The sequence below is a fragment of the Meleagris gallopavo genome, chromosome 15 (assembly GCF_905368555.1).
Source record: "Meleagris gallopavo chromosome 15, MGAL_WU_HG_1.1, whole genome shotgun sequence".
NCBI lineage: Eukaryota > Metazoa > Chordata > Aves > Galliformes > Phasianidae > Meleagris > Meleagris gallopavo.
This window is the reverse complement of record NC_139418.1, coordinates 7,612,213-7,626,084: the sequence shown is the minus strand read 5'-3', so window position 1 is coordinate 7,626,084 and position 13,872 is coordinate 7,612,213. Positions and strand designations below refer to the sequence as shown.

At 38.9% G+C, this 13,872-nt stretch overlaps 1 protein-coding gene across 1 annotated transcript in view; it reads right to left on the bottom strand.

Moving 5' to 3' along the window:
• The window catches only part of IL12B (interleukin 12B), a 144,233-nt gene that overhangs the window by 129,968 nt on the left and 393 nt on the right, over positions 1-13,872 (bottom strand). The gene's annotated exons all lie outside the window — the stretch shown is intronic.

Genomic DNA, 13,872 nt, shown 5'->3' with positions numbered 1-13,872 from the left:
CATGGCACAGAGTAGAGGGTCTCATGCCAGCTGCAAGGGAAGACTTGCCCCAGCAGCATGGGGAACCAGGGAAGCACTTTATTGCCTCTGCACAGCACCACCAGCTTACAGCCCTACTCTGAGAAAGCAGTTTGCTACCCTCCCCTGTTCAGAAACATCTCAGCAGGCTGCATTGCTCACTAACTTGGCTGCTCTACCTTGGTTTCCTTATCTGCAAATCAAGAAGGAAAAAAAAAAAAAAAACCAACAAAACCAACACAGCATAAGCTCAGTAGAGATAAACTGTCAAACTTTGGCTACAGCCTACTCCACCATAGCGAGGAGAGCCTGCTGAAGACAGGCAGTGACTACTCAAGAGGCAACAGGAACATCAGAACAGAGCTAGCAACCTTAAGGAAACCCATCTGAGCACTACCAGTGACCCTTGCCATGATCACTGCTCAGCTGCATCCACCAGATCCCTTCCAGTACAGACCACCACATATCCCTGGGATACAGGGGATATACATATGTGTATGTACTATTGACTAAACTCTATGATTTCTCCAGGCTAAAAGAGGAAAAAAAACAACACAGTTTTCACACACACGTAGATGAATGTCAAATGCTGAGCCACCCCTTATTTACTTCCTTCTCCAACACCTAGCCACTGCATCTGTAAGCATGCTGGCAAGTGCATGTACAGCTGCAAAACAGAAAGCATTCAAATAACGGTGTCAGCCAGGAATAGGTAAAAAGGACAAAACTGATAGAAAAAAAGAAAATCTTCAATCTCTTGACAAGAATGGGAAAAAAGTGAGATGTGAGAGCCATATGGGTGAGCTGTTGGATGTCCCACTTGAGATAAGTAGAAGATAAATTTCAATGCTGGCTTACCCATAGTTCAGACAAATAACTTTGTCACACTGTTGTCTCATGATGGACCTTTATCATTCTGATACTAATCAGAACTTCCATCCTGCCACTTAACAGTAAGTAAAAGTTTAGGAGAATCTGCATGTTCCTATAGGAAGTTTGGATTACAAAGTATTGAAAGCAATTTGGAGAGATTTCAAAGAATTTCTGCGGAAATCTCATTCATTAGAAAATTCTGATGAACATCTCTGTAAAATGTTTGCGTGTAAGAGACAAATTAAGTTTTAGGTGATGGAAACCTGTTATGTTACAGCCCAGTAACAAGCAGAGAAAAAATAGCTATTATCTCCTGCTTGTGAGCTACCTTCACTTCTTTTGGTAGCAGTCTGCATTCATCGTGCAGCTGCTGTGAGCAAGATTTGCAGTTGGAGACACATCGTATATTCAGCAGTGCTGAGATCACAGTGACGTGCAAAGCGAGGCAAGAGAATCACCCCTTCATGCATTCCAAAAATACTCCTGTTACAGCCAGCGAGAGCACACGCAGCACCCGATGCATCCACCTACAACCAGACCCAGTGCATCTCCAACTGCTCCATTTTTCCAAGACTGAAGGACGTCACAGCGACAGGTACACCACGAAAGTTCTCGGTTGCTCATTTATTTTTAAGCATTGATGTTATTTTTCTCTGTAATAGCCTCAGAGTCACACAACAGACGAACAGGCACTCACCCTGTTAGTATGCGTAAAAGGCTGCACAGGCTCTGTGAAAGATTCACTCTAGCAGAAGCGAAGGCATAGAAATCATGATTGTAAGTATAAACAAAAGAAAATCACACTTGTACTAAGGTGGGTCCGAGTCTATGTATGTGTATGTGGGAAGGGGGGAAAGCCTGGTTGTTCACAGAATTATATTCCATCCCCAGCAAGTAATGTTAGCTAGATGTTTATTACTTTTCAACCCAATATCTGAAAGCATTTTACTTAAATAATAGGCTCCATCATTTCCATGTAAAATGTCGAGAAACTGAGCCACTGGAAGAGAGCATGACTTGTCTAAATTTAGGCAGCACGCCATTAGGAGGGTACAGACCACAGTTACCATCTCCTCACTCTCCAGCCAGCATCCTGCCTAGCAGCAAGGCTGCTTCTCTGCACCAGAGTGGGGTGTTGGTTCAGAGTGTTGGTGTGGCCAGACGAGGCCACCGCCCAAAGGCCGTGGAACTGTGTTATAAAATGCATGACATTCTTCAAGTATGTTACACTTCTGTTAACTTGATAGTGCTTTCCTGTTGCATATACACACAGGCAAATCATTCACATATAAACAGGCAAGTCTTTGGTTCCATTAAGTAACACATTTATCAGGAACATTTTTCTCCTGTGCTAGCTCTGGAGAAGCCCAGGATCTATACTCGCACTGCAATTACTTTATGATTACAGTCAAGATGAGAGTGATAGGAATGTTACATTGAAGCAGCCTGATTTTAGCCTTCTAAGGGCCCTTGGTCCCCGAATATATTTCAATACATTGATAGTAATATCACACTCTGAGGTGGTAGAACTGAAAACAAGACAGGCACGAGGATGAAATGCAGACTGCAGTATTATTCTAAATATTCTCCAGATTCGTAGCTGTTTCTATTCTGCTGCAGTGCAACAAGTGAAATGCATCCTTTTATCCAGTGTATACTCTAAAACCTCTTGCAGGGCCCCGCAGAATTAAGATTGTTTTAGCTCTTTTGTAGTTTCACTGCCATAACGTGCTCATTTAATTTGTAATGGAAATAGAATATTTGAGTTATCATTATTCATTACTTTAGTTTCTCCTAGAGTTTCATTTGTCCTCCTGAAACTATTAAGTTTGGTCGGGCTATAAATAAAGATCTCCTGGGATTTTGGATCTTGCTTTCTGAACAGAAATTTCAGTGACTCATTCTCAAACATATTTTCTTCCATTATCTTCATCACGTGCAAATGTTCATGCTCATTCCAAAGGGTCAAAAGAGAAGAAGCTGTGACTAGCTTCCTGTCAGAAGTAGGTCAGAATGCTCTTTCCTTAGATGTCCTTAAACAAAGGTGAGTTATATTTTAACCAGAGACTGCTGGAGTAGCATCTTGTTACAACTAAGTCTCCTTAAGCCACGGAGTTGTAGGATGATTCCTGTCCAAAAAAGGAAAGTTGCTAATCAGAAGACTGGTGCCATACTGACTGATAAGTCTAATGACTTCATTTGGCATCTCCAACTTGTAAGCTAGTCGACGCCTTACTGAATTGTTTTTTCTAACGGATACGTTTGTTTCTGGCGTCAAGAACTGTCATTCTTAATTACTACAAATATTAATCTGAGTAATAGACTTGGAAAAGGACAAATTCTGCAGCAGCAGTGCCTGGTGGGGACACAAATTATCCAGTGCGCGCCCTGCATAAGAGTTCATCAACAGATTATTTCTGAAGGATAATTTCCTATTTATTTGAAATGCATTTTGTATAACTGAACAACTCTGGGGCCAGACTTCACTGGCAATATCCCAAAGAATTAATTTCTGAGGATGTTTTTGTATGCCTAGTCCTCTTTCATACATTTCAATGCACAGTAGCCACTTGTACATTCAGCTTTGCCAAAATATTTTCCTTACATGTCCCTCCACATACTTCTGATACATCCGGCATATTTATGCAGTTTCACTCTCACATATTTCTCTGATCTTTACCTCCTCCATCATTTAGTTCTTCATATCAAACACTGGCAATATCATGAGGTGTTCTTCTGGACAAGTAGTTACGAGCGGCTGTCGATCACGCATTGCCCAGTGCCAGTAGAGAACAACTTGTAGGATAATCAAGTGAAAACTCTTTGAAAGTGAAACTATTCCTCATCAAAACTGTTGCCCTCAGCTGACTTTTTCTTTCTGACTCGCAGTGATTTCTGATGTCTTCAGGAATATCACTTGCAATGAGTGTGTGAAAAATTCAAATTTCGACAAAATCCAGATGATTATCTCATTTGAGCAATAGCTTGAAGCGGCCGCATTCTGCAGCATCATATTACTTTGTCTTTGGTGAACGGCTCCAAGAGGAGATATTCATGTGGTTGTAGTCCTTTTCTGGAAAAGGACCTTATATTGTACGCCTGGTGCTACAGCTCTTATTGTTTGTGTAAGACAATGACAAATCAATAGTTGTGTTCACACTTAATAAATAGCTCTGTGATGAATCTAAGGCAGAGTGCTATTGAACTATACCACGATCAGATTTTTTCATCTTATTGTTTTTTCTCCCACTAGAGGGTATTTCTTATTCCTGCCTGCTTCTGTTTACTGGTGCTTAAAAGGATTATAGAATATAAACTTCAAGTAATGCTGAATGCTTTTGACTCCAAATTATGTATAACAAACCAGAACACTTCATCAGTTCTACATCCCCATGCAATCTGTTAAATACATTTAGACTTCTTAGGCATTGTGAAAGTATTTAAAAAAGAAAAAAATGTTAGGCTTGAAAATGAGTTTTGTATTTCTTTTCCTCTTCTTCACAATACAGAGGAATCAGGTGATTTCCATGGCTTGAGCCAGTTGTGCAGTGATTGAAAAACTATCTGCCCTCTCCTGATTCGCATTGCCACAAGAACTGTGTGGATAAGGAACAGCCAGATATGACAGATCCCTCTGTTAAACTGCAGGAATACGAAAGCAACAGGGATTGTTTTAGTTCTACAAAACAAAGCTGTTCTCATTGTCCGCCTACAGTCAACCATGAGACAATAAAAACTGCAGCTCACTAATGCACGCTTAATTAGAATTAAATAGGTCTTTCATATCAGCTTTAATAGTAAACGTAACCATTTCAAATCTTGACAGGACAAAGACAAGAGAAAGATGTTTCCTTTCACCTAATTTTTCTCTGAAGAAATAAAGAGTAATTGAAGATTTTTATGGCTCCTCACAAGAACAAGATGTGGGAAATGTAGCAGATTCACCCAGATTTAACATAAATTCAAAGAAGAATCTATTGTTTATTTTAACCAAAATTACGAGCTAAATTCTACCTAATTCCTTACTTTGAAGTTCTCACTTTCCCACATACAAACATGTACTCTAGCTCTTGAGTGTTCAAGTGTCACTGATGCACTGAAGAATTAATTTATATCTACCCTTCCACTCATCTCCAAGAGGTGCAGCACGCACTTCATTTACTCTGAGTTGTGTGAAATCACTACTGCATATTTGTAAGCATTATGAGACGTTTATATGCGTTCAAAATAATTTTGTGAAGCAAGAGAATATGTAATACTTGAGTTCTGTACCTGGCTTTCATGCTGAGCCTTAACAAAGTACTGAGGAGGAAGGAATATCTTGATTCACTAATTAAATAGAATTCTCTAATTATCTTTCTAAGAAAAGAGACAAAAGAGACTAAGGTTTTTCCTAAAAAGTTCCAGATTTTACACCAGATTTCTTGCTCAGACTAATAGACTACTAGGAGCAGCACATTTGTAGGTCTGATAGAAGTCACTGTATCAACTATTTTTGCTGTGTTTGCCAACATAGCAAACTTCTTTCTCTTTCTTTCATTCCCTCCTTTTACAACAAAGAGATCTTCTTTATTGAGTTTATGTTTTCAAAATTGGACCAAAATACTTTTTATCTGTCAGTAATCCTTATCGAAACAATTCTGCCATTTCTTAGTATTGTTTCCTCAGCAATGAGTACAGCAAAGGAAAGACGGGGTGACTGTTGAGACACGGAGAAGAAATACAAGTTCCTAGTTTCTCTAAGATTTTTAGCTGCAACAGGAAACCAATAGCACAGAAAACCTAGAATTACTTCTTTTTATCAGAGATATCCATATTTTAACCGAATTAGATGCAAAAAAAGCTTCTTAGAGAATAAATAAATGTATTGATTCCAATAAAGATATCCTGAATTATATCTAAGTACAAACATATGAAAAACAAAAATTAGACTAAAAATTCACATCAAGTTATTTGAATAAAGTTCTAGAGTCTGTGTATTAAGATCCATATCACTGCACACATAAAACACATCCACTGCCCTCCCCAGGCATTTTGATCGCGGAAAAAACATCAGAGTGGGTTGGTGCATCACCACAGCAAGATGAATTTCAGAGTTTAACAGCAGTGAGTCCCCATCCACTTACCAGCAACAAGATATTTATGCTGCAATTGCAAACTCTGAATGCAATAAAGATGTCATGAAGTACCACTGTGTGCACACCATGATCAGAACTTAATGAAATGGAGAGAGATGAGAAATAAGCTTATGCTATTTTTTTTAAAGGAAATATAGACCTTGCATAAAAATGTTCCAAGTTGACATTCAAGTACCTTGGGACCCAAATTGCTACGACCTGCTAGACGCAGAATAAGCTACCTGAATATTTAAAGACAAAGGAATGGCTAACAGCAGGCTCAGCAGCAGTCCTGGCTCTGGTGCACAATTCCAAAAGGAGTTTTTCAGAAGCACTGATCAGTCAATAAGGTGTTTTAGTGCTAAACTGTGAAGGTCAAAATCACCAAGCCAGCACAAATTCCCTCTCAGAGCAACTGCACTAAAGCAGCTAAACATCTTTGAAAAATCTCTTCCCCAGTCAAATTTCTGCTCTGTTACAGATGTTACTCTACACTCATCACCTCAGTTTTAGAATTAATAAATGTTTCTGAGGATGTCACAGAAATGAGACTAATTACTTATGTCATAAACCTGCCAGTATGAGATGGTTCTACCCAGCCTGAATTTACCTTCAAGTTTATCTCCTGAGGCATAGAGATTTATGACTCAGCTGTCATCCTAGCTAGTTAATCAGTGATTGTTTCATTAGCCACATGAATGTCTAATCTGCTTCTAATCTTGCTCAGCTCTTGGCACAATGTTATTTTATGACAGTGAGTAACATGAATTATGTGTTGTGTTAAAAACATTTTCCTCTTTCAGCATTTAATTTCTGTCCTTTTAATGCCACATTAAATGTTTTAGATGCAAACTGGTTTATTTATTGTAAAGGAATATTTTCAGCAATGTGTCTTTTTTAATTAAAAAAAGAATAATGCGGTCTTTATTAATTTTTATGTTATAGGACAGACTGCAATATAGTGCTAGAGCCCAAAAGTTTTCCACAGTAGTTCTACTCTAAAAGATTCAAGTTATGAGACAGATGGATAGGAAAGGATTCCTTCAGGAGAGCCTGGCATCTGCCTTCTCCCACAGGTCAGTCTTCAGGCTGAAATGCTTTTCTGGGAGAAACAATGATCTTGTGCAGCTACCAGGGCTGCAGCACTGTTGGGCTCAACACACTAACAGCCCATGCAAAACAGGGAAACTCATCTGGTTCCCATAAGCACCCTCTAATTGGATTAGAATTCTCAAAGATTGCACATGTTAGATTTCACAAAGGCTTAGGACTCATCTCTAGTTGGGTCAGGAAGAAATCCTGTTTCCTTACATATGTCCAGCACAACGTTTTTAGGGATTTCTATTTGTCCTGGATGGTCTCTTTGCAGGTTATCATTAAGTAGAGATGCACAAGCCCCCCACGACCAATCATCACACTTTTGCTACTGGTCTGTTTCCTAACACCCACCAAAGACAGAATCAATCATTTTGTACTAGCTGCCAAGTTTCATTTCAAGTGTGAGTCCTTCAAATGGCCCAAGCCATCTGGTCACCTGCATGCCACGCGATGCCTGTCATGAGCTGGCACTGACTTACTATCTGGGCATCTTCTAGACATCTGAGCCATGTCAAACTGTGGTATATAATTTTTAGACTGCTAGAGCTTAGATCAATTCTTTGCTAACAAATCAATATGTTTATAGAAGAACCTAAACGTAGTTTTAAAGGTCACAGCTAGGACCGAGGGAAAATGTGACCATTAAGGAAGAACAAAAGATAAAAAAAAAAGATAAAAAAGGAAATGAAATAGGACTTCTGATCAGCCAAAGCATCAGACATTAGTAGAAATTCATTACAGGGAGCACTGTGTAACCTACACTGCCAATTAACCAGGATTCTCCATGACAAGTCCGTGGCCTTAAACAGTGCTGTTCACTTTACATAAAGTTTCATTCCTGTGAAAATGGCTTCTGACAATGAAGATAACTCTCACCACTGCCAGCTGAATATTCTTATGTTGTCTCAGGTTGAGGAATAAGCTCTAAAAAAATAAAGTCTCATAGAATTAGAGATGGCTTTCCAAACCTAACACACATTTTCTTTCTAATTTCAAGATATAGTTAACAATGGCTATCATCTATACATGTAACTATATATTCATTTTCCTGCAAAGCACACGAACATATGGAAGGTGTCAATTAAGGGGAAGAAGAAAATCCTTTGAAAAGTATCTCTTTCCCTTTCTACATTTATGGCTTCCATTCCTGTTATTCTGGTTAGACATGCTGCAGTGTAACAGCATAATTTCTAGATAAGAGAAGAACAGAAGAATCCGATCAAGACTACACACTGTACAACTACAGTAGCAAAGCATATGGGGCAGGGGCTGTTCCATCACATCAGCTCACTAAACACAGGATATTTTTGCAAGCACCTTTACATTAATAATCTATGACAGTTTTTCACTTTCTTGCATTTTTTAAAAATGAGTATAACACCATAGACCTGCACATCATCAAATACACTTTGTGGCTTTTTCTTCTTATAGTAAAAATATCTTACGCTTTATATGAGTAATTTAGTAAGGTTTGTTTTTTTTTGTTTGGTTGGTTCTTTTCACTACATTGTGGTTTGTCTGACTTGTCTTAGCACGACTTGCCAGTTAATACTATCTTCCAATAGCTCTGCAATTTGCCCATAGTTTATGGGATCACAGCCAGCATACAAAAGGTCAAAGGAGGATCCATAAAACGAAATTTTCTTTCTCCACAAGAATTTATTTTGATGCTCCCAGAAATGTGCTGTTGTTCAATGCCAATAGCTGAAAACGCTTAAGAAAAGACCTGCAATTTATAGAAAAACCATGAGTGATTGTTCCCATAGAAACTTGTTTTGTTTTACAATAGAAGATGTTACAAGACAGAACCCTGTTTTGTTTCACTGCTAGTCTCACTGCAACAAAGAGCAGAAAAGTTGTCTTCATGATTTGATAAGAGGGTCACAAATAATAAGGAAATTCTATTCTTTATGCCAGCTTCCAGGCAGACCTCGAAGAAAAATCTGGACTTCACAAGTTCTCATTTTTTCCCTTCATATTCTGGTGATATTTGTCTGTAGTTACTCCTGCAGCTGTTTTAGTCCCCCCCGGGAAGATGCAGATACTACCATGGAGCAGAGAGAAACAGTGAGGAATTTTTGAAGGTCAGCAACCCATGACCTGGTTCAAGCAGTCAGAGGGAGCCTGTTTACAGCTGCTCAGTGGTGCTACTGGATGAGTAGTGTTGTGTTCTGCTTTTGTAGCTGGAGATTGTACAGGTCAGAGCTGCTACTGGAGCTCCAGGAAGATGACAGATGCCATCTTCTGAGCACCAGCGCTCTGCCCTCTTCTTTCTCCCCAACTCTAGGAAGCAGAAGGCAGGCGTTAAAGGAGTAAGTGGTGATGGACCATATGATCAAATCGTGGGGCTGAAGGAGGGTATAGTTCAGATCAGTCACTAAAGAAAAGGCCAAAGAGACTCAGTTGTAGCATCTCATTACAATTGTTTGTTGTTTTGGGGAAGATGGAACAGTTTGCAGTCATCGTGCTGACTGAGTGCTATGGCGATACTACATTGTGACAAACAGAGAAACAGAAAGGGATCCTGGAGCTCGGTGAGATTAACAGGTCCTCCCTCTATCTCTGCTCTCTGTGGGTCTGCTTAGTGCAGTGTTTGGCTGTAACCCTGTAGCCCTTTACCCTCTGCTCACAAAGGTTCAATTGACATCACTCTCATCAAGTCTTTTCTAAGATGGGGCCCATATCAGTTATCAATAATTTTGGTGGTCTTCAGTACAGCTCCAGTAGAAATGCACAGCTAAAGGAGTGTGAGAGAAAAATATGCTTCAATATCAGAAATGGGTCCACAAAACCAAAAACTAAAAAAGGACTTAAGAGTCATTAACAACAAAAAAAGAACAGAATATTTCAATTAACATTTTACTTAGAAAATGCTCTTTTGTTGTTGTTTTGTTTGTTTCATAGAAATGATATACACTGAATCACAGCAGAAAAAAATCATTCAAAATCGCAAACGTTGGCAACCTTCTTCGGATGAGATTAAGCTAATTACCTTTATTTTAAAAAAGAAAAATCCTATGACACATTTTTCCAACTCAGAAAATACAAAGAACCAGAATATTTAAAATATCATTACAGGACAACTGTAAAGTCAGCACTTTAAATGCAGTTTTTACTCTCCTTATCACAGAAATTTATCCTGTCCTGAGGTGTGAGGTGTGCGCACATTCAGATGAAACTTGCTTCTGTTTAACTATGAAATGCAATGAAGTATGACCCCTACAAATTTTCTGTGTCAGTGGGAATTTTCACTCCTCTGGCTGAGCCAAAAAGGTTTATAAAGGACAAAGACTTGCTAATCAACTGTATTAGAAATCAAATAAATAAATACCATGGATCACAGAATTTTAAATATACTCCAGGGATCGTGACAGAAAAGAAAAAGACTTCAGAAAGAGTATTTGTTCAGAAAGACTAGAAGCTTTTGCAAAACTTGTAACTAATAAAGCAAGTAATCAAGTAAGTGTATCTATGTAAGGAACATGGAAATTTCTAGCAAAAACAGCCAAGAGGTTCATCTTTTTTATCTCTATATTTTTAACGACTGATGCCATCTGCAAAGATGTATTATGTAGCAAATAATCTAGTGCCAAAACAGAAAAGATACATCTGATGCATCACACAAGTCTACGTGCACACACAAAACTATAAATAAATTAATAACCAACTTTCTCCCACTTCCTCACTCCACTTTTCAGGAAAAGTTTAAGATCAGAGGTGGTGACAAGGAAATGTGATGCTCCAACAGCTGCGTGCACCGCCCTCCTCACTGCTTCTTGTTTTTCATACCTCTGCCATGGAAGGAAGGTTTCCTGGTTTGTGCTAATACTGCAAGATCATTTACATCAAATGATAGCATATTCACACTACTACTCAATCCAGAATGAATTTCTGGCACTATAGCCTTGCTTTTCTTCAGTCACAGGTTTCCAAATAAATCAAACAATTAAGATAAGTTGTATGAAACACTTAGTAGGTACACTCATTTAAATTCTCTGTTGACTCCCATGTCCAGTTAAGAGCAAGCTGTATTATTCACCGTGCTGCAAAAGTGCTCTAGAAGTGCCTTTGCTGTGTTTCTGAACTCAGATCAAGCCGCCAATACATCCTTTTAACATCACTTTATAAAAGAAAAATAAAATGAATGTAGCTCATTACAAAACTGAACAATGGCAATAGCACCATTTGTCTGATATAAAGTATATTTTAGAAACATACTTCAAATTTAAAACTTGTTTCCTCAAATATACATTCTGTATCCAGTCCTTAACTGCTACAGCAGCCTTCCAGCAGAAGAATATCGAACAGCCGAAGGCATCTTGTCTTGCTGTGCATCATTATTAAAATAATACTGAACAGGATCTCCAGGCTATTAAATTTACTTCTTCATTGAAAATTATAAATTATCTGAATAAAAACAATTCTGCAATGAATATGATCCACAGTTTTCTGATCATGTGTTTGGGTACACACTGACTTGTAGTGCCACATTGACCTCGGCAGGAAGAGTTTATTCTTCACAGTATCTATTCTGTTATTTACCTAAAGGCATGCAAATAGTTAACATTCATTTCTGGTTTTTGATACACCGTGTTGTATTATAGCACCTGCAACTGAAGACCTCAAAGCAATTTGCAAGCATTAATCAGCTGAGCCTCATGACTATTCAGCCAGTATGTTATTTCACAGATTGGTAAACAGAGACACAAAAACACATCAAACTTCTCAATGGGGTCATAAGAGAGGTGCAATAGCTTTATCTTCTACTTTCTTTCCCCTAGAAAAGGGCTTTTCTATGTATTGTTTCACCTTAAAGGACAAGGAAAGCAGCATCAGTAAGACTGGCCCCAGTACTCCTGTGAGCAAATAGAGAGCAAAGAAATGTAGTCAGTCAGAATCCCTACTCCCTTCCCTTCTGCCCTTTCCTGACAGTGCTGTTGACACAGTGCTCTGGTCCCTGCCAGCAAGCTGGAACCAGCCAGGCCCTGGAAGTGACTGTTGAAATGCTACTAAAGGATCTGGTTCCTCAGGCCTACAAAACTCTCATGTGGTACAGCCAAAGCCCAAGAGGAGTACAAGCTGCTCCATTATACTTTATAGGCTAGGCATGGCACGTCACCAGCTTAAAAACTGCACCAAACCAGCTTACACCCTCAGTGATCTTTTCTTCTGCAACCCCCACTCATTTTGCAGTGCCAAAAAGATTGTTGTACCTGGAGAGATGAAGATTCCTTCTTACTGCTTACACATTTGGCCTGTGTCTAACACCTAGCTAGGATTATCACCTGTGTAGATCTAATCAGCTCTAATCAAGTTCACTCAAGTACCAAAAGCAGGAACATGCAGCCAGACTGCAGGCTGTCTGATCCCAATGGGACACCGCTACCCGAGCAGCTGCTCCTGCAGCCCTCTGCACTGAAAGCACTGACAGCAGTACTCAGCCAGCTGCGATTACACCTTCGCAATGGGAGCAAGCCCCTTAGCCTGAGGAATTTACACTTTAAACAAGGCAGAGAAATGAAATCAGAAATCACAAACGAAACAGAGTTCAAGTGGAGTCCAGTGAGAACGGATAAGTGCAAACGATGCATGTCTAAAAGCAAGGCTGCTAACTGCTTTCATTAGCAATGAAATCTGTCTTGCAGAGACAGAAAAGCTGAGGTTAGCTCATAAACTGAGTGTTTGTTCCTCTTCTCTTCAGTGACTCCATGGCATGTTATCATCATGTCATTTGTGTAAATATTTCAAAGAAAAGTTCCCAAGTGACAGTGCTTTGCTATAGCCACTGCTGTTGAGAAGGGCTATGCAAACATCTGCCATATATTCTTCAAATAAAATTCAGCCAGGTTTTTGTTTACATGATTTATCCTTTATAGCCAGCACTCAGCTGCAACTTTCACCATAGCTGCCTTATTAAGAATGAACCCTGTATTTTAAACACAGTACATTTTGTAATAGGAAAATCAATATACAGTAACCCAGAGCACTTCAGACAACAGCTGTAAAATATAATCTGATGGCAGAAAGTTAAGAACAGTATTTTGGCAGTTATATGTTCAGCTAATCTTTCTCTTCTTGCTGTTAACAGTACCAGGCTATAAAGACCTATATTTCTCCCTATCTAGTGACCAAAAGCTACACACATTTTCCAGCATTGTAACGCTATTAGCAGAGGTAAAATACAAATCACTTGTTACTGACTTTTTTCCTAACAGGTTATTGCAGCTACTCCCAGAGCTGTAACAGCTAAACAACAGGCCCTGTCTCAGTGATCTCACAGCCCTTTCAAAGACAACACTTTAGCAGAAAAATGACTAAATACTTTTCACTGCTTTCATTTTGGCTGCGGTTAAGGATGTTCAGATCTGTTCAGGGCTGGGATTCAACGCGTTAGTTTTTACCAAAGTTATCTAACCAGAAAAGAGATGAAACCACAGCTGTGCCTCGTATACAGGAACATAGAATAAACATAAATATCTTATTAAAGGTTTGATAATCTGCTACTTTGTCTATATTAGTGCAAAATTTACCATGAGAAACAAACTATTCCACGATTTCTATGCCATCATTTAATACTGAATCTAGGAATAGAACAGAGATTTTCAGAACCTATTTCTCCTTAGAAAGTGGGAGATGATTAGTTCTTTAAAATATTATGAGATTTGCTTTGATCACAAAATAAACTCGAAGACCTTTTTTTAGTGAGTGAAAGACAAAAGGTGCTACATCATTTTGTGCCGAAATTGATTTGTTCACCATATCCTCC